At 39.4% G+C, this 27,256-nt stretch overlaps 1 pseudogene; it reads left to right on the top strand.

Moving 5' to 3' along the window:
* The first annotated feature begins 14,523 nt into the window (after positions 1-14,523).
* Positions 14,524-26,523, top strand: LOC117678776 (protein phosphatase 1 regulatory subunit 12A-like; annotated as a pseudogene).
* Positions 26,524-27,256: the final 733 nt, after the last annotated feature.

Below are 27,256 nucleotides of genomic sequence, written 5' to 3'. Positions count from 1 at the left end.
ATAAAGCAATGGACTTCAGATGTCGAAAGATTGTTTTGTTTTGACTATCATTAAGCAATGTGTGAATTTATTCTTCTTAATGAGTACAAAAGCCTGAAGGAGAAAAATCATCTTGTGCAAGCAATCCCGTGTGGCAACTTACTTCAGTTTGGTGCTCTCCAGATGTGGGGGACTAAATCTATCATGCTCAGCCAGCGTTGGATGGTTTTGCAAAGCTTGCAATACGGAATGGAAAAAAAAAATATAGGCAGACTTCTTTTTTTCTTGGATACCCAAGCTGTAAACAAACCCATATGCTTGACTGCAGTTTGCTCTTGGAAAAGAATGTATTAAAGCTTGCTGAGGGCACAAAGACATGTACTGAGAGCATGCCTTCATGGTGGCCACAGCTGCTATCGTTATGTGTGGCATAGCCTCAGAAATTGCTTTGTAATCCTTTGACTTGTGTCATGATGGATCATCTTAAATTACAAGGTTGCCGAAGGAAAACACAAACACTCACATTCTGCTTCTACACAGCCACACGTAGCCACTGGGAATTCTGTGGCAGTAAAATGATTTGGGGCAATTACTGCTCTCCTCAAAAGTGATGTTTCTCCACAAGGCTTGCTTCCTGCTCAGGCAGAACAGCTGGTTTAGCTTTAGAGATGTGTATTCAGAGAGGTGCGAAGGGACAAAAGGTTGCCCGAGTACGTTGAGAACAGTCCTTGGAGTTTGGAAGGTAAAATACCTCAGGGAAGAATTGACGAAGTCAAAGATTCACGCTGGCCAAGATAAAAAAGACTTTTTTTCTTTTTAAAAATGTTGGAGTGGGGGACAGAAGACAGTAACTACAGTATTTTAATCCCCTCCTGCCAGGAGTGAAATTCAGCAGGTTCTGACAGGTTCTGGAGAACCAGTAGTGGAAATTTTGAGCAGTTCGGAGAACTGGCAAATACCACCTCTGGCTAGCCCCCAAGTGGGGTGGGAATGGAGATTTTGCAATATCCTTCCCCCAGGAGTGGGGAGGGAATGGGGATTTTGCAGTATCCTTCCCCTGCCATGCCCACCAAGCCACGCCCACAGAACGGGTAGTAAAAAAAAATGGATTTCACCACTGCCTCCTGCCTTTGATTATTGTGCTTTCTCTGAATCCTCTGCACTCTATAGGAATGGATGAGCTTTGTGTCCAACATTTTTCAAAGATAGAAAATGTACAAGCATCCAGAACTCCCAGTACCTCCAGTTACAAAAGCTGGAGTGAGAAGTATATATGCCATATGCAGGCTTCAGAAATTCATGTGACCACTAGATGGCAACAAAGAGATGCTAATTTCTTACTGCCATCTGAAGTTTTGCAGTTCAATGTGTAAACACTAGGGATAATGCGAGTTATTTAACAACACCTAGGGCAGGGCTGTCAAACTCGCAGTCCGTGATCCAGATGCATCACGTGCTGGCCCCGCTCCGCCCAGTTTAACAAAGGGGGGGAAAGTCCCATCACGTGACACAGCCATGACAATGCGAGTTTGATACCCCTCATTTAGGGGATCACAGGTTCATCATCCGCAAGTCCATGCTTGATGCTATTACAGCTAAAACGGTGGAAGAACAGTAAAGGCAGAGCTTTCTGCTGCCTAAATAAGGCCATTCATGGCTGGGAGAAATATGTAGGAATTTTTGGGCCCTACCAGGGGTCATCTTCATACAGTGTATAAAACATAAAATGCACGACCGATAGACATTGTTTCCAGCATTGGCTCATCTGTTATTAAACTTGCGATTTCCTTCATTCTGAAATTTCTTTCATTTTTGAGGTCCTCAAGTCTTCAACAGGAAAGTTGAAAACAAACCAAACAAAAGTGTTTTAAGGCACAGGAGTAGCAACATAGCAAAAAGGTGGTGGGGAAGAGAAAATCAAGAAATATTGATCTAAGAATCTGGTAAAATAAACTGGGATTCAGCATAAAGATGAAAGGACGACGTCTACTCACCAGAACAGATCTGAACCAAATTTATTATTTATCAAATAAATTTAGCACAAAAAGAATTTCCAGAGAGGGTTGGAGCACAACTACAGAAAAGGTCCAATTAACTCATTTTCAGGAGTAGAGGAAACAAAGGAAAGGAATCTGGGAACAGGCAGAATTTATACTGAAGGCTGCACAGTAAAAGCAGAGATACCTGGTCAGCTCAAGCGGATATAAAAGCAGAATTAATATAGCAGAAACCAAGTTATGACTCAGATCATTTTAAGTTCCAATCCTGACACACATTCACACACACACACACACACACACACCTGTGCTTTGTGTTTGTTTTGCTTTTGTTTGTTTTGGGGAAAGCATTGTCCACCCTTACCACTATTGCATCCCATCCATATGGCCCTAGGAAGAAAAGTATCCATTCCATTATTTTCAAGATCACAGTTTGTATATTGTCAAAATTGCAACATAGGATATTCCAGTCTAAATTATCCAATTGCACTTTGATATTTGCTTCACAGAACAACTACCAAGAATCCTTTAAAACGGGGGTGTTAAATTCAATTTTATTGAGGGCCATATCAGGGTTGTGTTTGACCTCGGAGGGCGGGGGTACGCATGGCCATTGTGGGCGTGATTGGGGTGGGCATGGCCAGGGTGAGCGTTTGACATAGGCTCAAGATGCAATTTTTCCCTTTGTATTCAAAACAGCTATTCCAGACACAGGGAGATTTACTTTCTGACACAAATAGTCTCCATTCCATAATTCCATATGGGGCTTGACTCTTTTGTATAGGAGCAGAGCATAAATGAACTGACAATTTCTCCAGATGTCTCTAAAAACTGTCTGTCCAACAGTCTTATCAATCTTTGTTACTACCTCTGACACAGCCCTAGAGGAGGACTTAATATTAGTAATAATTTACAAAGTTGATATACCACCCAATTCTCAATGACCCTGGGTGGCTCACAACAATTAAAACATTTACAATTAAATCAATCACAGGTAAAAGATTAAGATAAAAGATGACAAAGTCAGTGATACGAGGGGGCTCACTCTCTCTCATCAAAGACTTGGGTGAAGAGGCAGATGTTTTTGCCTCCCAAGATACAGATCTTGGGAGGCACCTAATTCTAGGTGGCAGTTGCTGCTAAAAGGTGAAGAAGGTGCTGCCTTCTGCACGACTCTGCCAGCCAGAAAATGGACCACATCTAAGCAAGATTTGATATTTCCAGGCCGGCCTCGCGAACCAGATTTAAGCAATCTGTGGACGGCATCCGGGCCTTGAGTTTGACACCACTAATTTAAAACATGGAGGTGAGTGGACACCAGGGGTGAAATGCTCCTGGTTCGGACCGCCCAATCCGTTAGCGATGGAGGCGGGTGGTTCGGAGAACCGGTAGCAAAAATCCATGCCTCTCCCCCCAATGCCCAGCTGAGCCACGTGATCATCAGAGGCTTTTTTGTTTAATTTTTAAAAGCATTTTTTCTACAACCTCTTCAGCCAAAAAAATGCCTTTAAAAGTAAAAAAAAAAAAAAGCCTCTGATGATCGCCCGGCTCAGCTGGGATTGTCAAATGCTTTTAAAAGCCTCTGATGATCCCAGCTGAGTTGCCTGATCGGCAGAGGCTTTTTTTCTTTTAAAACCATTTTTTCTACAACCTCTTTGGCCAAATGGGTTGTAAAAAAAAATGCTTTTAAAAGCCTCTGACGATCCCAGCTGAGTTGCCTGATCGTCAGAGGCTTTTAAAAGAAAAAAAGCCTTTGCTGATCAGACAACTCAGCTGGGATCGTCAGAGCCTTTTGAAATCATTTTTTTACAACCTCTTCACCAAAGAGGTTGTAGAAAAAATGGTTTGAAAAGTAAAAAAAAAAAAAAATTGGCCACGCCCACCCAGTCACATTAACCTCCCCCACACACCAAGCCACACCCACAGAACCAGTAGTAACAAATTTTAGATTTCATCACTGGTGGACACTGCAGCAGCACTGATCCAAATTACAGACAGTCCGCAAGTTGCAACAACAACAGGGATCAACATTTCCATTGATAAGTTGGGTGGCTGTTAAATGAGTCATGCCTGATTTTGCCACCTTGTTAAATGTATCCCTGCATCTGTTAGGTGAATTACAAAGCCCTCAAACAAATCTGGCTTCGTCCATTGACTATGCTTGTCAGAAGCAGGCTGGGAAGGTTGCAAATGATGATCTCGTGATCCCAGATGCTGCAACCATTGTAAGCACATGCCACTTGCCAAGCACCTAAATTTTGATCACATGACTGCGGGGAATGCTGCAGTGGTCGTAAGTGTGAAGACAAGGTTGTTAAGTCATTTTTTTCCAGTGCCATTGTGACTTCAAACGATCATTAAATGAACGGTTGCAAGTCGAACTCTAACCTGTATTAGAGAAGCTTCTCCTTCTTCTATCAGGTATCCATCTTGCTTACGCCAAAGGATTCCTGGTTCATTGTTTTTTTAAGGCAGGGGGTAACAGAAGGGGCTGCAAATGTCCCTGTCTTTCGAAGTACAAAGTCCTAATTTAACTGCGCAAGCACATTCCCTGAGCTCTGGAGAAATATCTTATTCAGCAACTCACTTTCCAGATGGCATCTGCTTCTGATGGGCACATTTGAATCACAGAAGGACAGAACCCTACAGAGTCTGGTTCAGGAATTCTGGGAGTTGAAGTCCACAAGTCATAAAGGGGCCATTGTTCCCCATCCTTGTTTTAGACTAGAATGGGGGTCTACAACCTTAAACACTCAAAGAGCCATTTGGACCCGTTTCCCACAGAAAACAAAACACTGGGAGCCACAAAACCTGGGTGGGCGTGGCCAACTCAACATCACTCACTTCCACCAGTCACATGACCCGCCCTAGCCACACCTACCCTGCTCTAAAACAACCTTTCTCAATTTTTTGAGCTAGGAGGACTCCTTGAAATATTTATCAGGCCTCAGGGAACCCCAAACATTCAGGCTCAAATGTAGGCAGAAGTCACAAAATTATTATCAACTTATGACCACAATGGAGCCCAGAATTGATGTTGCTAAGTGAGAAATTGGTTAAGAGAGTTTTGCCCCATTTTACGGCTTTTCTTGCCACATTTGTTAAGTGGATCACTGCAGTTGTTAAATTACTAACATGGTTGTTAAATGAACCTGACTTCCCCATTAATTTTGCTTATCAGAAGGTCGCAAAATATGATCACATGACCCCAGGACACTGCAACCGTCATAAATATGAAACAGTTGCCAAGCGTCTAAATGTAAATCACGAGACCATGGAGATGCTGCAATAGTTGTAAGGATCAAAAAATAGTCATAAGTCCCTTTTTTCAGTGCCACTGTAACTTTGAATGGTCATTAAATGAACTGTTGTAAATTGAGGACTACCTGTACTTATTTCATATGTAGGTATGTATACATGCATTAACAGTGTCCTTAAATTAAAAATAAAGAAACTTTTTCATTTCTCCCTTTCCCCTCCCATCTTTGTGGGTGGCTCCTGCTATCACTGGTGCCCGGAAAGCCAAGCCCTAGATCTCCTGCGCTTGCCCTGAGACGGAGCCCCCCAGGCGGCTGCACCTGCAGACAGGCAGGCTGGCAAGGAGAGCACTGGCATGGAGGTCCTGGTGGTGTCTTTCTCTCACACTCACTCTCTCGCCTCCATTTCTTCTCATTCCTTGCTCAATCCGTAGTTCAGTTTGGCTCACTCCTCAGTTCGGGCTTTGCTTTAATTACCTCTCCACTTATACACTTCTGCACAATCCCTGCCACTGTCTGGGGTCCACAAAGGTTCCGGTGGGCCAACCCCGGGTGTGGAGGTTGGTGGCTTCTGTTCAATCTCTGCTTTTGCAAAACCAGGAAACCCTGGTGACCTCTCACAGAACCCTAGGATTCTACAAAACCCTGGTTTAGAAACCCAGCTCTAATATGGTGTATATAAATAGAGTGAATGTATTTGGCAGAGTTGAAGAGCCTTTTCTGCTATGACCCCCCACCCTGTGGAACATCATCCCCCTGGAGATCAGACTGGCCCCAACCCTATTGGCTCCAACTCTATGGTGGTTTTGGCAATGGATGTGGGGATCCGGTAATGTGGTAGAGCCTGTGAAGTGGCTGCATGGATTGTTATTGATGGATGCTGACTACTTTGGCTACGAATTTTGTTGTCTAGTTTTTATATGGGTTTTATTGCTTTTACAAATTGTTGCATTGTTTTGTGTTCAATTGTTTGTTAGCCTCCCAGAGTCATATATTTGAGATGGGCAGCTGTATAAAATGGATGAAGGAATAAGTAAGTAAAACAATACGAAATATGCAAAACCACTTGATTAGTTCTCAGCCATTATTTTTAAAGATTAGGCACATTTTTATAGTACTGTGAAGTTTCTAGAGAAAAAGAAAGAGAAATAGAAGGCAATTAGCAATTAGAAGATGGATAGATTCAGCCACAGTAGCACTGGATGCACTCCTGGAAAACCTGAAGGACCAGATTAGGGACAGCTCATCCTGCAGAAAATCTAAGTCAGGGCCCGTGATGTGGTCGGATCCAACCCGCAGGGCCATCCTGGAAAATGTAAGGGGCTGACTCACATCACTGGCCCAATCTACCCTCGTCGCTTTGGCCCAGCCTACCCAATGTGAAGAGAAAACATTGGCCCAGCGTGTCTTCAGCCCAGTCTTCCCTCATCACTTCGGCCCAGTCTGCCCAATGCAAAGAGGAAATATGCCAGCAGTTTGGGTAGTTGCGTCAAGATGGCCACGCCCACCTCGCTGGCCATGCCCACTCAGTCGGCCATGCCTAGTGAGTGGCATCAAGCTGGCCACACCCACTCAGTTGGCCATGCCCACCCAGTCAGCCACGCCCAGTAAGTGGCGTCAAGATGGCCAAACCCACACAGTTGGCCACGCCCGCCGGACCACCCAAGGTCAACCCCAGCCCTGATGTGGCCCTCAATGAAATTGAGTTCTAAGTGATCACTAAGAACTGAAACTGACACATAATCAATCAATCAATCAATATTTTTAGCAGCTACAACTTAGCCTGCATTTTAAAATACGTCCTTCTTTGGCGTATTACAAATTATGAACGATCAAATAATTATAGCTATAAAAACCCACCTGGTGCATGGTCCAAAAATCATGTAATCAAGCACTGCCAGAGACAAAAAGGGAGGTCAGATTTTTTTTTCCCCTGATCCAGCAATCCATCAGTTCTTAGAGAATTAATTCAAAATTTATAGTAATGGTTACAATTCTATACTGTGTGTATCCCTGAATAAATCATGCTGAGCAAAACAAGTACAGCCTTATAAACATTAATTCTATCTTGTACTAGAATGTAGAGCTATTTCACATATATTTCATATATATATATTTCACATATATATAGGGCAGCACATAATTTCCATGCTTTGCGCAACCTGTTGTCAGGACGCCAGGGAAATTAGAAAATCCAGGCAGTTCAAATGAGTAAGGATTTATTGCAAGCGTAAACTCTCTACCAGAATATGAACTATTAATGGTCAAAGCAAATGCGTGGTAGGTAAGAGACAATGGAATTCGAAGTGGAATTGGACTTAGATCTCTTGTGAGTGCAAAAAGACTCATGACTGATGACTCGTTTGACCCCTCCCTCCGGCTCAGCCTGGTCATCTCCTACACCTGTACATAGTACTGGCATTCATTGGTATAATACATCACTTAGCTCTAAGATAATGAAAAATAGGCTTGAATGTATTACAAATCAACTATGCTGCCTATATGGAATTGCAGGGTTTGTCCTACAAGATCTTGCTCCCATTCTCATTATTTGCATATTGCAAAATACCTTAAGATTTAGTCTAAGCTATCTGATGCATATATTCTCACTATCATACAAAAATAAAATATGGCAATTCACAGAATTACACCCTGGCACATGTCTTTGCAAATGTATAGACAGAAAAGGTAGGGCATATATTCCCACCCATCTAATTAAAAAATGCCAACATAAAATATTTGGCTTTAAGCACTGAATCATCTATAAGAAGTACTACGTATATGCGTGAAACTTTCCAGACTTCAGACTTAAGGCTCCAGTTGATAATTAAGGAAGGCTTTGCTGTGTTCTAAGTTTGCATGATTGATTTCTCCTTTTATTTTTGTTTGTTTGTTTTGTACTTGTAGGGAGAAGTTTCGGTTCTAAGAATTCCCAACAGAATGTCTGTAGTGTCTGTAAATTCTAATTATTAATAAATAGCACTTGTATTTAATTTTTTCTTTGGGAATTCGAGTCGGTATGCCTAGTAGAAAGGACTTTCCCCCTAACTTTACCTCCACAATAACTTGTGAGGTAGGTAAGCTAAAAGTGATTGGTCCACAGATACCTAGTGAGTTCCATGATTGAGTGGGAACTAGAAATTGTGCCTCCCAGGCCCATATCCAAAAATCTATGCTACAGGTAGTCCTCAACTTATGATCAGTCACTTAGCAACTATTCCGTTACAAAGGAACCCCCCCCCAAAAAAAGCTACTTACGACCTGGTTCCAAAGTTCAAACAGCCAGCCCGCATTGCCGCTTTTACAGCTATTTGCAAGATCCCATTGTCACATTACTGCAATTTGCACTGTTACTTCTGGTTTCCAGCAAAATCTGGCCCATAGTGAACAATGGGTTTGCTTAACAACCATGGCAATTGTTTAATGATTGCTGCATTCGCATAACAACCAATGCAAAAAAATAATAATAATAATGCTGACCTATGGTTTTCAGTTAAGCACTACCTGTACTATACTGTACTGGCTCTCTAATACATTTGGAGGGCACCAAATTGGAAAAGCCAGTTTTAGTACTACACAGTAATAAACCCAGGCAAGCAATTCCTTTGCCTCATCCAAAGGCAACTAGAAAGGAATGAGTCATATATGTTTCCCTTAGTAGAAGAGAGACTTTGCACCAGCAAGCCTCAAAGGTGACAAGTTAAAGAAAGAAGTTCTTTGGTAGGGTGATTCAAGCCCCACCCCTTTTGTGCCTGCTTTATGATGGTGCATATATGTACAAAGGGGCCAGAGCTTGAGGAGTGACACTGCATCACTTGTTTGATTATATTGACAAGAACAACGATTCCTGCAGATGTCACTGGCTAGAAATGTTTATTTAGCAGAGCCGGTTTGGTCTAGTAGTTAAGGCAGCAAATTAGAAAGCTGGAAACTGTGAGTTCTAGTCCCACCGTAGCCATGAAAGCCAGCTGGGTGATCTTGGGCCAGTCACTCTCTCTTGGCCCAGGCTTATTGTTGTGGGGAAAATAAGAGGAAGACGGTATGTTGGATATGTCTATGGAGATTCTCAATCATCTCGGTCACGATTGTTCTAAAGGTGCTTTTCCAAAAGGCAACTGGACTTACTGGTTTTTTTTTTTTCCTTTGAAAACATTTAACTTCTCACCCAAGAAGTTTCTTCAGTTCTGGACGAAAAGCAAAACATTTTCAAGGAAAAAAAACAAGAGCAGTGGTGAAATCCAATTTTTTTTACTACAAGTTCTGTGGGCGTGGCTTAGTGGGTGTGGTGTGGCTTGGGGGGTGTGGCAGGGGAAGGATACTGCAAAATCTCCATTTCCACCCCACTCCAGGGGAAGGATACTGCAAAATCCCCATTCCCACCCCACTCCTAACTACTCAAAATTTCCGCTACCGGTTCTCCAAAACCTTCAGAACCTGCTGGATTTCATCCCTGGCCGAGAGAATGACTGGCCCAAGATCACCAAGCTGGCTTTCATGGCTACGGTGGGACTAGAATTCAGAGTTTCCTTTTGGGAAAGCACTTTTGAGTATGTTGGATATGTTTGCCACCAAACCAACGAATAAATAAATACTATATGTAACTGTGAAAAGTGTGCATTTCTTATCATGCTCATGGTACTATTTCTCCTAAGAATGTACTGTACCTTCAAGGTAACTTGTGTTTGAACTGTATATAAATCTAATATTGCCCTGCTTAATTCTGAACCTATTACAATATCTCCTAATTTACTTTGTAATTCTAAATTCAAACCAGCCAAGCAACATGTTTGTTTCAATCCCTTGATGGATTTAGTTCTGCTTTCCTAAACCTTTTCCAATTCTGAAACATTCATTTTAAGATCTCAACACTTAAGCCCCATTCACACTTGTATTTAATCATGACACAATCATTTCTGACAATGCCACACTCATCATAAGCTAGTGAATGAGACAGGTACAAATCAATGCTCTCTCCAGCAGTATTTTGTTCTACTTCTTATAGCACTATTTAAGACGTTATATAACATTTGTCACACTTTGTCATTCGTTAGCTTGGGGGCAAAGCCAGATAATCAATTGTGGGTGTGATTGAAGATTTCTTTGGGGAGTTTCAGAAAACATGCCCACACCTTCCCTTGTGGTCATAAGTCAGCCTCCGCCTTAGACAATTATCTTCAAGTATTTGCCCTTTCTGATAAGATTTTGTTTCCTGGTTGCCATTCCTACCCATCATCTCCACCCCCCTTTTTATAATTCCTCTTCAAGCTTCTGACAAGGTGGACAAGATCAGACATTTACTATTTTACTTGAGGAAGACATGGCTTGGTAATCCAATTTAGTAATATTCTAACATGTATCTTTGCTTTAATAAGTAGCTGCTCATTTTTCCTCATTCTTCTTCTCCTTCCTAGTGTATTCCCTCAAGTGCACTTTTCGGATCATTGAGCACCACTTTGCATGATCAGCTGCGTCTCCAGGGCGCAGGCCCACAGCTTGAATTTTTTTGTTGATGGTGTATTGCCATCTCTGTTTTGGGCATCCACGAAGTTACTGGCCATTGACTTCTAGCTGGTAGGCAGTCTTGGCAACAGTGGAAGGTGCTGTTCTCAGGACATGTCCATACCAGCGGAGCTGGCCTTCTCTCATCTTCCCACACCATTGGTGCCGCACCAAAAAGTTGTTGAATAGCATCATTTGTGATGTGGTCAAGGGAGATGCCCGATATCCAACGGAGCATTTGCATTTCCATGACATGGAGATAGTTTTTGGTCCCTGTTGTTGCTGCCCAGCATTCAGTGCCATACAGTGCAACCGGGATGATGGTTGTTTTATAAATCTTAGATTTAAGAAGGGTTGGCATTTGTCTGTCACATTTTTGTGACAGCCTCATTTTTCCTCATTATAAAATCCAAAAAATAATGAGAGGGGATTGAACAGGACTTTTGTAATTTATAATCCAGTTTCCCTCTATTTGGCAGATTCAACCACTTCCTTGTGGTGTAAGAGAATAACTACTCATTGGTATCTACTCTCTGGCTATACAGCCTGCTCTCAGTATGTTTCCTGTGTGATTCTTGATTTTAATTTGGTGCTGTGCTGACGTTGGACCTTCCACATTCCAAAGTGATACTAGCAAAGCCAGACGTGGTCTTCTTTATGGTGGTTGACATACAAATGAGAGTTTCATCTCAGCAGTACTTGGACAATTCATATTGGCCAATTCATTTTCGTTACTAATTCCTAGTGGAATCTGCCCTTTTTGTTATTTTTGAGTGGGCATGTCTACATCTTCACTGAACTTTCTACACCACAATCACGCTTATCTGTTACCCATCCACATGATTTGGAGAAACATTTTAGTTCTCTAGTATCAGATGTCATCCTCTGCTATTTATTTATTTATTAATTAAATTTGTATACCGCCCTACTCCCGAAGGACTTAGGGCGGTGAACAGCCATAAAATAAAACATGTAAATACAAAATTTAAAATAGAGATAAAACTGATTAAATAAATTTGGCTGAATCATTTTAAAACCCCAATAATTTAAAACCAAATTTAAAATTCCCATTTAAAAGAGGAAAATTTAGGTCAGGCCAGCTTGATGAAATAGGAACGTCTTAAGCGCGTGACGGAAGGTACGCAGATCCGGGATCCTCCGTATCTCCGGGGGGAGCTCGTTCCAGATAGTAGGTGCCCCCACAGAAAAGGCTCTCTCCCTGGGGGCTGCCAGTCGACATTGTTTGGCCGACGGCACCCGGAGGAGCCCCTCTCTATGGGAGCGTACTGGTCGGTGGGAGGCTATTGGTGGTAGCAGGCGGTCCCGTAAATAACCAGGTCCTAAGCCATGGAGCGCTCTAAAGGCTATGTTTTAAGAGAATTATAAATTGGTCCTAATTGTTCATGAATAAAAAGCTCCACCCAGGATACTGATTCATGGAACACTCCGTTTTTTTTTAATCACTCTTCCATTAAAGAAAATGGATGTTATGTGAAGAAAATGGATGTTATGAGGTAACCTTAATCTCTGCTTCCTGATTTTATCAATGATTATTTAATCTTGTTATTCTAGTAGGAACCAGTGTTGTAGGCTAGTTTGCCTTGTTATTCAAATCAAGCATTGTAGACTGCTTCCTTCTAGATATTTGGAATAAACATAATCTATTGTGCAGAGGTGTGACAACATATAGTTATGATTGAGATGGTTTGCAGTAACCATATAAAAAGATTCGCAGCAGGGGTTTGAATTATTGTCAGATTAAAACAAAACATTTTTGTACCTGCATAGAAAGCAAGCATAATACCAAGGGTGTAATAAGAGTTTGGCAGATTTGCATAAACATATATCTTTTTTTATGGCTGTTTGGACTCTGCAATCTTAAACATATCAACCTCTCTCTTGGGTCTCCCTGGCTTGGAATATGTATTCTATTCTAAAGGGCACTTTCTTGTTTTGCTTTTTCTATTTTCCTATTATTCTAAAGTTCAGTGGAGCAATATGATTCTGAAAACATTGGAGCACAGAACTGATGATCTGTGCCTCATGTGGCTGTGACATCCTGCCCTGGAAATTATGCTTTCTCTAAATAATCCAAAGCAGTGTATCAACCTCAACAAGTTGTGTGGATTTCAACTCCCAGAATTTTCCAGGCAACCCTTCTGGCTGGGGAATTTTGGAAATCAATGCATCTCTTATAAAACTTATGCTAGACCAATCTTAAAGTATTATTCAGCAGTTTGGAATCCTCACCATATATCTAACATCAGTACAATTGAGCGGGTTCAGAAGTATTTCACGAGAAAAGTCTTGCACTCTTCTGTATACAATAGAATTCCCTATGCTACTAGGCTCAAAATTCTCAATTTGGATAAATTAGAACTGTGTCACTTGTGGTCAGATTTAAGTATTGCATACAAAATTATACGTAGTAATGTTTTATTTGTAAATGACTTTTTCTGTTTTAATCGCAATGTAAATTGTTCTAAACTTGACTGTAAATAATATGATTTCTGTAATAGAGTTGTGAAAGTCTTTAATGCTGTATTCAGTTTCAGTTCCTGATTCAGTTGTTTCAGCTACAAATTTCAGTCACAAATTGACTACCTTGGACCTTACATCATACTTAAGTGGTCAGTAGAGGGGGTGTGCATAAGTGCACTACTGTTCCTATCGTCCCTGTCATTTTATTTTTATTCTTTTATTCTTGTTCTTGTTTTTGTTTGACAAATTCTAATAAATAAATCTCAAAGCTGTTGAGGTTGAGAAATAATGCTCTGAAAAAAGGAGCTAGCTAGACATGATTCCATGTCCATATCAGATGATCCACTGCAGTCTTTCTTCTGCTGTCTTGACTACCAGGACTACCTGTCCTGGTAGTCAAGACAGGTAACTTAAAGTGAGTGAGCAAGTCAGCTTTTGAGAAAACAGAATGAAAATGTAGCTACTGCATTCTTCTTGGAGGAAGGATCAGGAAAAAAATAGTAACCATCATTGCATCAAAGGTTGTTTTGAGAGTTTCATTGCATCTGTCTGCATCATCAATTAATACATCCTCTTTCATATAATAATAATAACATATAAGAATATATTGTATATTCTGTTCTTATAAGAAAACTCACACAAGCTTTCTAGAAGTAAATCCAGATGTAAGCCAGTTTTCTAGCAGACTAAGAAGACTTGAGATCTTTTGTGCATCAAACATTTTATTTTGAAAAAAAAAATCCAAATTATGTTTACTTGTTTTGCTATGTTTAAAAAAAACAAAACCTCATACCCAAATCCTCTGTTTCTTCTTCTCCAAATAGCCTGCGGAAGCAATTGGTCAGGGTCAGTCTTAGCATAATAAATTAATTCAGCAGTTTCAATTACCAAGACCCACAGAATTATGCTATTCTCAGCTCAGTTGAAATTGGTGGACTGGAGTCTCACCTTCACTGAAACCTACTAATCAAGTGGAAGTATATGACTCACACGCAAAACATCTCTGCCAATGGCACCAGCCTGCTTAATTAACCCACCATGTTCTGGCATGCATGCAGTTGCATGCAGTGAGCTGCAAAGATGACCTTGCAGTTAGTAAACAGCTGTTGTGCCAAATCTAAATTAATAACAGTTTCTGTAAAATCACACCTAGACTCTTGCACTAATATGTTAATATGGAGCGATGTCTACGTACGGCTAGATGTATAGACTCTGGGGAAGGAAAATACTAACTGAAGTGGCCCATAAGGAATTATACCACCATGCTGATTTGAACAAACAACACATGATTTGGGAAGGAATTCAGAAACATGAAGGATCATACATCGGAAGCATCAAATATCATATGGTGGATGGCTGTAACTGCTGATCCTACATTGTCCCCTTTGAACCAATGGGAGAGCTTGAGAGAGAGGTTAGCGACAACTATCACAATACTTAATTTAATGGAAAAGCTTTTAGAAGATGGTATTTATGACAAGCCAGGAATGTGGATGGTTGTACATAGATGCTCTTCTAATTCTATTTTTAAATTATGTTCCTTTCTATGATGACATAGAAAGTCATCCTATATTCTGAAATAAATGGTTTCTGCATTACAACAAACAAGTGTAGTTTCATGGTGTCATAGTTTGAGTTTAATGCAGAAATGAACAGCATTTAATTTCTTTAAGAAATTCAAATGTTTGCAAATTGTTTGGGATACAGAAGGATTCTAAGGCATGAAATTGCTATGGAGAAGGACAGAAATGTCAGTTGTGCATCTGGAAACAGAAATTACTGAACTATCTACATAAGGGTCTAAAACCATTAAGCCAAAGCCTATTGTTTCCTTAGAAAAGTAAGAGCCTAGCATTTCCAAGATGCAGCCTCATTCATAGGAATATATCCTTCCTTCCTCTTCAGGGCAGCCTTTATTTTTGGTAACTACTTAAACACATTGCTGCAGTTTTCTTACTTGCATTTTTGAAAAGGGGTTGCCATTACTTTTTTCCTAGGGCTGAGAAAAAACGGCTGGCCCAAAATTTTCTTGGTTGCTAGCCAAGAAACACTATACCAAACAGAACAGCTGACTGGGTTGCCTGCCTCTTTATTTGCTTTATTGTTTGTTTGTTTGATTGATTCATTGACTCATTCATTCGCCACCCATTTGAGTGACTGGGAACTTACCCAGCATGTGTTTGTAAGCTAACAATCATCCTTTGTAATCTGCAATAAAAACAAAAATAATAAGGGGAAGTGTCTTTCTCCATTTGCTTTCTCATTGTGGCTGGAACCAGTCTTGTAGCTGCATTGTTAGTGCAACTTGGTGTACAGTCATTTACACAAAATCTTGTCCCATGCCAATAAAAGCCTTCATCTGCCTATTGTTGCAAATCCAGCTAGGTTAGAAATGCAAAAGTACAACTGTGGACAACCTACATTTTCTTAGCATCTTCTCCTGTGAACTATGCTGGACCTTTGAGAGGAATATCAGGAGTTGTGTTTCTGAAATGAAGTGAAAAATATATGTGTGTGTGTGTGTGTGTGTGTGTTTTCTGAGGTTTTCGCAGGTGTTTGTATGTAGGTCTTTGGTTATTCGGGTTTTCTCCTGCGTAAAATTGGAAACCTCCAATTTTACGCGGGAGAAAACCCGAATAATACACACACACACACACACACACACACACACACGCATATAATTGATACAATATAAACTGTATGCAAATGTGTGTGTATACACAGACACACATAGTTATGCAATTTATGTAGGTAATAGAACAGTTAAATAAATCATACTATATGTAACTCTGTGTAATTTTCTCCTTTTGTAACATTAAATAGATGCCACTTGCTGGTAGTTCCTTTTGAGAGCCCTACCCAAGGCTTTCAGAAGCTACCTGCAGCCTGGGGTCTCAGACTATTTCCACTGTAGATGGATATACTCAGAGGGAGCAAAATAATTCTTTGCCAATAGGGATACTGAAAGGAATACATTGTGGACATTAGTGCTATACCATATTGACTTATCACAAAGTTCTGTTGGTTGATAGATAAATAACTAAAAATGTTATTTCAGGATGCTTATCTTTCAGGTGGGAAAAATCTAAATACTGTTGGTTTGAATGGCCAGGAAGTCACAGGTTGAAATATTTGGAAACACAATTCCTTGTAAAATCTATACTTTGAGAAGGCACAGTTTCAGGTTCTAACATCATTAGAGGCACAAGCAGGGGTGAAATCCAGCACGTTCTGACAGGTTCTGGAGAACCGGTAGCGGCAATTTTAAGTAGTTCGGAAAACTGGCAAATACCACCTCTGGCTGGTCCCAGAGTGGGGTGAGAATGGAGTTTGTACTAACATAGAGCTGGTGTCCAAATCATGAGAATAAACTTGACTTGCTGTGGAATCAAACACAGGATCCAAAGCAAATAATCAAGGCTTATGGCAATGTCTATTAAACAGCGTGTGCCGATGGGATTCCCTCCAAAGAATATTGAGAGACCCCAACCCAATCTCAGAAAGGCGGGAGAGACTAATGCATAGGTATGTAGGATGTAAGCATACACATTCATAGGTAAAGGATCTCAAGTTACTTATAGGCAATAGAGCTCAGGTTACATCCTGGGCCTGTTTTCCTTCAGAAACCAAAAGGGAGAACCAAAGCAATAAAACTCTAAAACAGGGAGGAAGCATCTCCCATAAATCAAGGGGAGGGATCGGTTTGGGAATGCCAGATACAAAAAAGAAAAACAAGTCCCATTGCAAATCTGTGGGATGGTTCTGATAATAGACTTTGGGCTTATATGTCTATACATGCACTTGATTTAATTAATTACACTCATCTAAGAACTGATTTTCCCCACATTACACAAGCTCTCAGAAGACATGAAATTTAGCACAGAGGGATAAAGTTGCAGACAACAGCTTTTTTTCTAATATTGGGTCCTTGGTGCTCTCTGAGCTTGATGGTTTGCTTGCAGACGTTTCATTACCAAACTAGATAACATCACCAGTAACCACGGTGCAATGATGTTACCTAGTTTGGTAATGAAATGTCTGCAAAAAACTACCAAGCTCAGAGTGCACCAAGGACCCTGCAATTTAACAATGAATTACAAATACTCTCTTTTATCAGTTTTTTCTTCTATTGTCTCCATGCATGTTTATCTGCCTTTGCAATCCTGTGAATTCCCATGAATTTGACTTAGGTTCACTTGAATATGCATAATTCTGGGACTGCAGACTCAGTTTAGCTGATCACTTGGCTATTCTACTGACACTTAAGCAAAGAAAAGGACACAGGGATGTAGGGATACTCTGCCTGGAGCTCCAAATTCACATGTTCCCGAAGCCCATGTATCTAGTTTTTAGGGCTCATCCTAAATGTATTTTTAATGTGAATTAAAAGAAAATAAGTAAATAAATTTAGAGTTGTGATATTGCCTATATTCATTCTTTTTAATGCTAAATAAATGAAATGAAATCAAATTTAAGTTTTGCTGTAGTCCTGCCTACTCCTTGGAGTTATTCTGCCAGTTTTGGAGATCACAGTTCTGATCCCATTACTTTGTGTGAGTAATTGGGATTTTGGATCCAATCGGAATTGGTCACTGGGACTAGAGGTTTGTTCTTTCAAGCTTTTGGGCTCATGCTGGAGCCCAACCTCAGGGAACTTCTCAATCTCCAGGATGTGTGCAGAATTTTTGACTCCAAAGTGCATTATTTTACATTTGCTCATGTCAAATGACATCTGCCATTTTGATGCCCACTCCTCTAACATGCCAAAATCCCTTCAGAGATCTTTGCAGTCTCATTGGTTTTTATATATATATATATATATTATATATATATATATATATATATATATATATATATATATATATATATTCTTTTTTTTGTTTTTTTTAATTCGTTCTTCTCATATTGTTTTTACCGCTCTGACAATATAGCATCAGCAGCATCTTCCTGTCACACCTGATTCCAGATAATTTTTAAAAGTTAAAAACCACTTATCCTAGGATGAAACCATGCAGGACCTCAGTAGTTCTATCCCTCCATCCTGAGATAATGTATGCCTCTCAATGTGATAAAAATAAGTTTTCTATTCTTAAGCAGTTGCTTATCCAAAAGAGGATCTGTCCTTTTGTTCCACAGTTGTTAAGCTTATTAAGAAGTCTTTGATGATGGATTTTATCAAAAACTTTTTGAAAATCTAAGTAGATGATGTCTGCTGGCTTGCTTTTATCCATGTTTTTGTTAATATCCTCAAAATACTATAGTAGTTAGTTAAATAGATAGCACCTCCCCTTACTGAAACCATGTTCAATATCCTTTAATAAGGCTGTGTCTCCCTAAATTTGGTAATTTAATCTTTAACAGCAATTTCTGCTATCTTCCCCAGAAAAGATGTTAAGCTGACAGGTCTATAATTTCCTGCATCTCCGTGTGAGCCCTTCTTTAAAAATGGGAGTTATGTTGGCCATATTCCAGTCCTCAACCACAGAGTGTAGACAGGTTGCATATTTTAGTTAGGAGGTCCACAATCTCAGCTGTAAGCACCTTAATAACATCCATCCTTGGATGGATGCCATCAAGGCCTGGTGATTCGTTGATATCAATAAAATCTAGCAGTTTTCTTGCCACAACTATCTAATAAGGATGCTGTACCTACAGATCCTGCTTTGAGCAAAAGGTTTAGATTGGTAAAGCAGCAAAAGCAGGGGATTACACTAAGTATGTAAAGCAAGGAATAGTTAAATGCAAAGTGTACCCTAGCAACCATGGTGGAGAACCAATTATATGCATGCCTCATTTAATGTTAGTTAAAAGCAATTCTCCAGTTGGGAAGATGTTCTGCACCGTTCTGCATGAATGCTTCCTGTTCGCCTTTTTATGGGACTAAAATAGCAGTTCACTTAATTCCATTTTGTTTCTGACATGGATAACTTCCCTTACAATATTTCTTTCAATATGTTTATTTCAGTAAGCCTGCAATTATTGATGAAATATACCTTTTTTTTTCAAGGCCTAGGGGTTAAAAACGCTGAGCTTGTCAGCTGGAAAGCTGACAGCCTGGGTTCAAGACCCAAGCGCCATGCGACGGGGTGAGCTCCGTTACTTGTCCCAGCTCCTGCCCATCTAGCAGTTTGAAAGTATACAAATGCAAATAGATAAATAGGTACCATTTTGGTGGGAAGGTAACAGCATTCCATGCATCAGTATATAGTCATGCTGGCCACATGACAACAGAAGTATCTTTGAACAACACTGGCTCCCTCGGCTAAGAAACGGAAATGAGTACCGCCCCCTAGAGTCACAGATAACTGGACAAGGGAAACTTTTATCTTTTTACTGTTTTCAACCCTTGCATCACCAAGCAGTCCCTAGAAAATATCCCTTAAGGGGTATTTACAAGTCATTGACAATCAAATACCAAACATAATACTCTAGATTAGAAACTCATGAAACAACAAAGGACAGTGGTTTACTGTAGTATGAGCTACGCATATTATGTTCCATGTGTCCATTAGCCTATTACAAAACATTAGGCGTTACCTTTCCTTCATGTTCCCTATAAAAGAAAAAAAAAAGTGTTGACAAGTTTATTATTCCTCCCTGTGTTGTGACTACTATAAACAGCACAGGATGAACAGTACACTTGAGACTTGAATAAATATGCCAGGTATGTCCCACATTTGAAAATACTTGGGACGAAATATTTTCAGTATCTCCAGACTTAAATATCCCAAAGATGCTTTTTCAAAAGGCAACTGGACTTGTTTTCTTTGTGGTTTGAAGCTTCTTGGATGAGAAGCGAAATGTCTCCAAGGAAAAACAAAGGAAGTCCAGTTGCCTTTTGAAAAAGCATCTTTGGAACAATCATGTCCTGGATGACTGAGAATCTCCATAGAGCTCAAGGCTTAAATGTATAGATAATTTATTTTTATCACTGTCCACCTTTGAATCAAAATTACCAATTAAAGTATAAAAGGGGAAGTAAAACTATTTTCAAGTTGTCCAAGAAGCCTCCTCAAATTCTATCAGAGATATAACAAGGGCTTTTATATAATTAGCAGGAAATGATGTAATTACAGTAATTAAAGAAGACCAGTTTCCAAACCGTATTCTTAATAAAACTGAAAGGGCTGCTCCCAAAATAATCATCTTCATATTAAAATTCCATTATATACATATACATATACATATACATATACATATACATATACATATACATATACATATACATATACACATACACATACACATACACATACATATACATATAAAGGCATGTCTCCAGAAGATCAATCCACCTTCATTCAGACCTCTTATTTCCTTCTCTCGATCAAGTATCCATCTCTATTTTTTCAATTCCATTAATTCATGGTGTTTACCATCTACTCCTCTTATATTCAAATGATCATGTTCCATATGTCATCACCAGCTCATCTCTGTGGCTGGAGACTTCAGTCACATAGACATTGATCCATTAATAGCATCTGGAGAGTCCCAGGATCCAGCAGCAATATGAGAAACCAAAATCATAAAAGAACCAAGTGGAACATGAAGCCAGTATGAGCCACATGACTCTCTCCTTGACCAGCCTAGTGAGTCAGTTCAAGGAAGGAAAGAGCCAGCTGCTCTAAGATAGCCACATGGAGCCTTGTGACTAGGCTGACCCAGTCAGACCTGCTGCAGCTGAATGAGGAGAAGGAAAAACAAAAACAGATACATTAAACATCTAACCCTATATGTAAAATATGTTTTTCATATGTGTCATTTTGCACATGCATGATGCAATATAAAAAAAAGTCTAAACCCATGGATCTGAAAAAATATGTGCATGATTACCCCTTTCCTTTTCTTTCCCTCTTCCCCTCTCTCTTTCCTTATTTCTCTTTCCCTAAGACAAATTGCAAGCAGAATAGTCACCTAGTAGAAATTCTGCCTTTTGGCATAATTGCCTTTTGGCATTAAAAGCTAAGATTCTGCCTTTTGGCATAAAAGCTAAGCAATAGCTATAAAAGCATTCACATCCTATTTATACACACCTACGGACCATACTGTGCAAGACAAGGAAATTTCACAGTATAGAGTGGACTTTTGCCCACTTACACCTGTTTTTCCTGAGAAATGCTATTGACAAAAAAACGTATTAGAATTCCTAAGAAAATGAGCTGCTTGTTTTTCTCTTTCTAAAACACAGCTGTTTATACACACTGGCTGTGTAGAACAGTGACTATAAATGTGTGTGTGTATGGGGGGTTATGACAGATATTTTGTGCATTGAGAGTGTCTATTTTGTGCTGGTAAGAGTAATATCTTTGAAAGTTCAACAATATTCATCTTAATTCCAGAGTTTTGCTAAAGGAAAATTTACACACACAAACTTCTAAAAGAAAGAAAATAATCCAAACAGTTTGCCAACCTTACAGCATAACAACAGATAAAGCTGGGATCTGCTGATAAGATCTTATTTAGAAACTTGACTACAGGATAGAAATTTGCAAGGGAAATTGACAAGCATAAATGAGAATTTATAGGATAAATTACTGGAATAAAAAACAGTAACCTGTGTTTGAAGTCTCTGGCTTCAAAAGACAGAAAGAATTGGCAATCAAAACCATGTCTCTTTTTAGGTGCATACAATGATTGTGCAATTCCACTTTTCCTTTCAAAGCCAGTGACTGCTGTTGTAGATGCCTCTGTTTGAAGAAAAGAGAAGGGCAACTAATGGAGCTGGGGCAGGAGTATATTTATGAACATGCAGAATCAATTTTATATTATTTTAATTATAATGCACATAATAGTTAATTGACTGACAGCAACAGGATCCTAGTTCTGTAGCATTCCATTTTTTTAAAAAAAATGCATTATGTTTATAAATGCATTATATATATATATATATATATATATATATATATATATATATATATATATATATATATATATTATTTGATTTATATGCCGCCCTTCTCCGAAGACTCAGGGCGGCTTACAATGTGCTCAGCAATAGCCTTCATCCTTTTGTATATTTATACAAAGTCAGCTTATTGCCCCCACAAACTGGGTCCTCATTTCACCTACCTTAGAAAGGATGGAAGGCTGAGTCAACCTTGAGCCTTGGTGAGATTCGAACCCTGCAATAATTGCAGGCAGCTGGTCTTAATAACCAGCTTAATAACAGGGTGCCTTAAACCCCTGTACTACCAAGGCTCTATTTTAACCTATTTCTCTTATACTTGCAACACTATGGCTGAGTATGTACAACGTGCTCAATGAAATCATTATTGCGCTTGGTCATGCTGCCTCTAGGTGGTTCATACACCAAAACAATATAAAAACAGACATACAAACACCAGAACCTAATTCAAAGAAGAACAAAATGGCAAATCCAGCAACCTCCTCCCCCCCCCACAAACCTCCCATTAACAACTGACATCCAACAAAGGGGACAACAAACATTCCAGCGCAAATCCTAGGACAACAGTCAGGTCTTTTGTGCTTCTTTGGATTCAGGCGGAATCTCATTTGAGAGAGCAAGCACCACATAGAGAAGGTGCACTTCCCGAGTCCTGATAAGTGATGTTGTTTAATTGAAGGAAACTGGACCTTACCTACCCGGTCAGCTTGAACTGACTGGGCAGGGACCAAGGGAGGTAGTGACCCTTCAAGTAAGTGAACCCAATGCTGTGTATAGACTTATAGGTCATAACCAGCATCTTGAATCACACCTGGACACAAACCGGCAACCACTGAAGCTTGCGAAGCAGAGGACAAACAGAGGCTTGCTGATAACTGTCCACACCACTGCATTCTGGACAGTGGTGAAATTTCCATGTAGTCTTCAAAGGCAGCCACATGCATTGAAAGACATAATAAGCCTCCTTAGTTTTAATCTTCATTGATTCGGGGTAGGGAGTATAATATGCATTGATGTGCGCTTTATGCTCATATATTAAATGAAACAGATACTGACCTCGGGCCACTGATGTGTGCTTACTGGAGATCTATTCTGTTTGAAAGGAATGCCGTTAACAGAGAGGCCTAAAACAGTAAGGGAGTTCCAGTGTAAATCCTTGGAAGCAATTCACAAAGGGACAAGGAGTAAAGAAGCTGAAATTTATGTCAAATAATTAATAATTGTAATATAGTAGGGGTAACTAACAAAGGAGAATTAAGGCTGAAATAGGATCAATTGATCTCAAGACCAAATAGCTCAGCAAAATTGAAATTATAAAGCCTTTGCCAGGCTGAACATCAAGGACAAGCAAAAATGTTTAAATAAGCTGCTGCAGTCAGACTTCATCAGCACGACTCCTGTAATGGCTACAAATTAGGCTCTGAGCTGTACTCAGGCATGGGATTGCTTTCTTTTTTTTAAAATCTCCTAAAGAAAAGAGGGACTGAGGTGAGCGTGACATATACTATTTGTAAGGCATCAAGTGGCAGTATTTTAAAATATTTATCTCAAGCTACCGATTTAATTCTCAGCATCATGATTTAGTCTCTGTTGTATTGCTTGTAATATTCATTATAATTACGGTTACAGATTGCTTATTAATTGTGTCTATATTGTTCCACATTTCAGACAAAAGCTTGCTAAATAAAACAAATCTCTTGGCTGAAAGGACTGATATTTTTCATTGTCTAAATCTCCACTGTAAAAGTATTAAAGTGTAACAACATTGTTAGCTGAATAATTTCTTCAGAGGTAGTTGATTCTGAAAGTGTAACTCGATGCCTAATAATAATCCACATTCCAGACAACAGGAGGGTAGATTAATTGTGAGATAGAGGATCACATTCTTTAACATTTGATATATACATATATAATTTTGTTTGTTCAGGGACCTAGTGATCAGGACAAAGGTTGATTTGGGTGGGATTATTGTTCAGATAAAAGGAGAATGGCAAGTGTTTTAACCAGGCAGGAAGAACTGGCCTGTTGGGTGGTTGATGATAAGGACATATGGGAGGATATAGAGATTGGCAGAAATTGAAGTGAATAGAATAGCACAATGAACAATGTGAGATGACTGGTGATCACAGACAGAGTTCAGACTCATCTGGCTGAGGATGGAGCTGGATGGGATGTGACCGAGGGGGTCACAATTAGAATCTGCAAAACCGTGCAACTGTGCCAGAATGGGAAAGGAGGAGCATGGTGTGTCAAGACTACTACAGCCAGAACATTCATAGATGGATGAATCTGTTGTAATGGTATGTGAGAATGATCCTGGGGAACTTTAGGAAGAGCTACAGACAGGATAACAGGCATATAAAAGATGTCTCAACCCATAGAAGAGAAGGAGGGTGTGGAAAACATTTCAGAAGGGACCCTCCCTAGTTTTTCAGAGAGTAAGAAATACCTTCAGTCTTGCAAGTTTCTGTTAATATAACCTTACAATAAAGAACAGAGCTAGAACTCCTGGTTGTGCTTCTTGTAGGGTCTATCTCATAGGACTAACATCAATCCTGCAAGATTCATTTGGTTTCTGGAGGTGCTTGAAGAGTTTCCCAAAAATCCGAAGCCATTTCTGTTAAGACCTTTTTTGAGTCTCCCCTGTGCACCAATGGAGGGGAAAGATGTGTTGGATACATTCACCACCTTGAGTTACTTATACAAACAATAAAGGCAGGATATAAATACATAAATAAAAATTACAGGGTTCTGGCAAAGATTACAGCTAGCAAACCAATTCAGAAGGAAAAAGATTGAACTGTGTTACGCATTCAGCTCCAAGCCTTAGATTGTCCTCTTCATCAGACAACAAAAACAAGGAGAAAGATACAAAACAACAACGTGATTATATGACACTTACAATATCTATATCTAGAACATGTCTGGCTCTGAATCTGAAGAGTAAGAAAATAGGAATTCTTAAGCCAGTATAATAATATGGCAGTGGATCTTATGGGAATAAGATGCAGAGGAAATATATGAAACAAAGGAACTTCATCACTTAATTCAAGCTATCATAAAAGTGGTTCCTTTTGTAAAAGACAAGATGACTTGACTAATTCTAGTATTCCAAACATTACATCCACATCAACTGTTATCTCTGTGACTGGTGTTCAGAAAAATCTGCTTTTTAGCACAAACACTCCTACAAAGGCCATCACAGGTTCAGCGGCATCAGCCATGCAAAGCATTTCAAATTGTTTATGGGCTGAGGAATACAATGTTTCTACAACACTGACTGCTCCTGTTACCTACAACCATTAGTTGTAAGTACTGAGAGTACTACAACCGCCTGGTCTACAACGACCAGCGGTACTATGTCACCTTCAGAAGTCAGGGAGAGGCACAGGTCATACTTCATTCTTGTTCAGGAAGAATTGGAATCCCAAAGAAAAGCTAGATCAAGACAAACAAGGCAATCCAGAACATCCACAGAGGGTGTAACATTAACCCATGTCTAGGAAGCTGGGAAAAAAATGATAGAAGTTGAGCTACATGAATTAGAGAACAAGAGAATGAAGAATAGAAAGGAAAAGAAAAACAAGACAAAGGAAACCAGATATAAAGGGAAGAACCAGAAACTAAGGATGATGATAAAGTTATGTGTGAACCTTAGAAGAACCGTATCATAGTTATAGAACTACATCCTCAACTGCTTCATCAATTTCTTAGTAGCCGCATCTTCTAATTTTTCAAGACAAATGAATAGAGCAAACAGCATTATAGACATAACTTCTGCTTACTCAAGAAGTGCAGCAAAAGAAAATTAGAGAGAAAAACAGACAAGAAAGAAGGGAAAAGATAAATCATGAACAAAATCAATAAGAGAAAGAGAAAAACAAAGATCCACTGGAATTTGTTTTTGGACTTAGGATAATGATGAAACAAGAACATGTGCCTAATTCCAGAAGAGGAAACGAATAAAAAAGAAGCGAAGAGTGACAGTCATTCAAGATATGACACAGGGTCATCTGGAGATTGTTATGACTCAGTATTAGGATGACCCGGTTACAGTTACTTGGAAAATCACAAATTATATGCCAGTAAACTAGAAAAAGAAGATACAACTTATTTTTAGAAATTTTATGAAAGATTATAGCTCACAATGAAAAACTGAAAGCATAATTGCATGATACAAATTAATGGCCCTTAAACTACCATTTGGCGAAGGTAACCCAGAGACAAAAAAAAATGTGGTGATCGATCTCTGCAAGAAATGGAAAAAGGGGAGTGAATAGCTCTGAAAAGGCAAATATATGAAATGGAAGAATTCAAGATGTTATCAGACCTGAAGGCAGATAACCAGGGGCTAAAGGATGAATATTGGGCTTTGATCAGGGTAATCAGCAAACTTTCCAAATAAAATTGTTTACTCTTATCAGCAAATCAGGGGATTGCACATAATTAGTAACTCCAGTGGACCACAGAATAGAAGTCACTGGATTCCTGGGAAGATTTCTTGGAGACTGTTGTTTTCAGATATTCTGTCAAAAGCCCTTTTACCTGTATGAGCGTGTGTTTTAAACCAAGATCCTATTTTTATATGTTAAAAGCAGCTGCTGAGAAGACAAAATGACTGAGAAATCTTGTTTACGTCTGATAAACCTCAAATATTTATCAGTAAGCCTTAATTGTACATAAACACATTTTTTAAAAACAGCTTTCTGCTATCTATTACCTTATTTTGTTGCTTTGTCACTGTTTCTGGTTTTGGGGGGGGGGTTTATTCCTATATGCTGCTTGGAATCACTATGAATTAGGTAGCCATATAAATTTCCTTAATAAATAAAATAAACGAACATAAAAGATTCATTACACAGTCAGATGTCCTAATTTTAAAAAGTTCTCCAAAAGAATATGAAGGCTGAAGAGTCAATAGCCACTGAGAGATAAAAGAGATTCAGAAGTCACATTCTCCACTCTATTCCCCGACTACCCACTGACCAATTTAATGGCAAATATAATCTTAGTGTGGTAGCTTTGGTATAAAAACCATGAAATTCAATGTCGCAGATCCATAGTATTACTTCATGGCAATACAGGTAATCTTTGATTTACGACCACAATTGAGCCCAAAATTTATGTTGCTAAGTGAG

Source organism: Pantherophis guttatus, chromosome 6 (genome assembly GCF_059756535.1).
Source record: "Pantherophis guttatus breed Tessera chromosome 6, ASM5975653v1, whole genome shotgun sequence".
NCBI classification, from domain to species: domain Eukaryota; kingdom Metazoa; phylum Chordata; class Lepidosauria; order Squamata; family Colubridae; genus Pantherophis; species Pantherophis guttatus.
The sequence above is the reverse complement of the archived record's forward strand: the minus strand, read 5'-3'. Positions and strand labels throughout refer to the sequence as shown.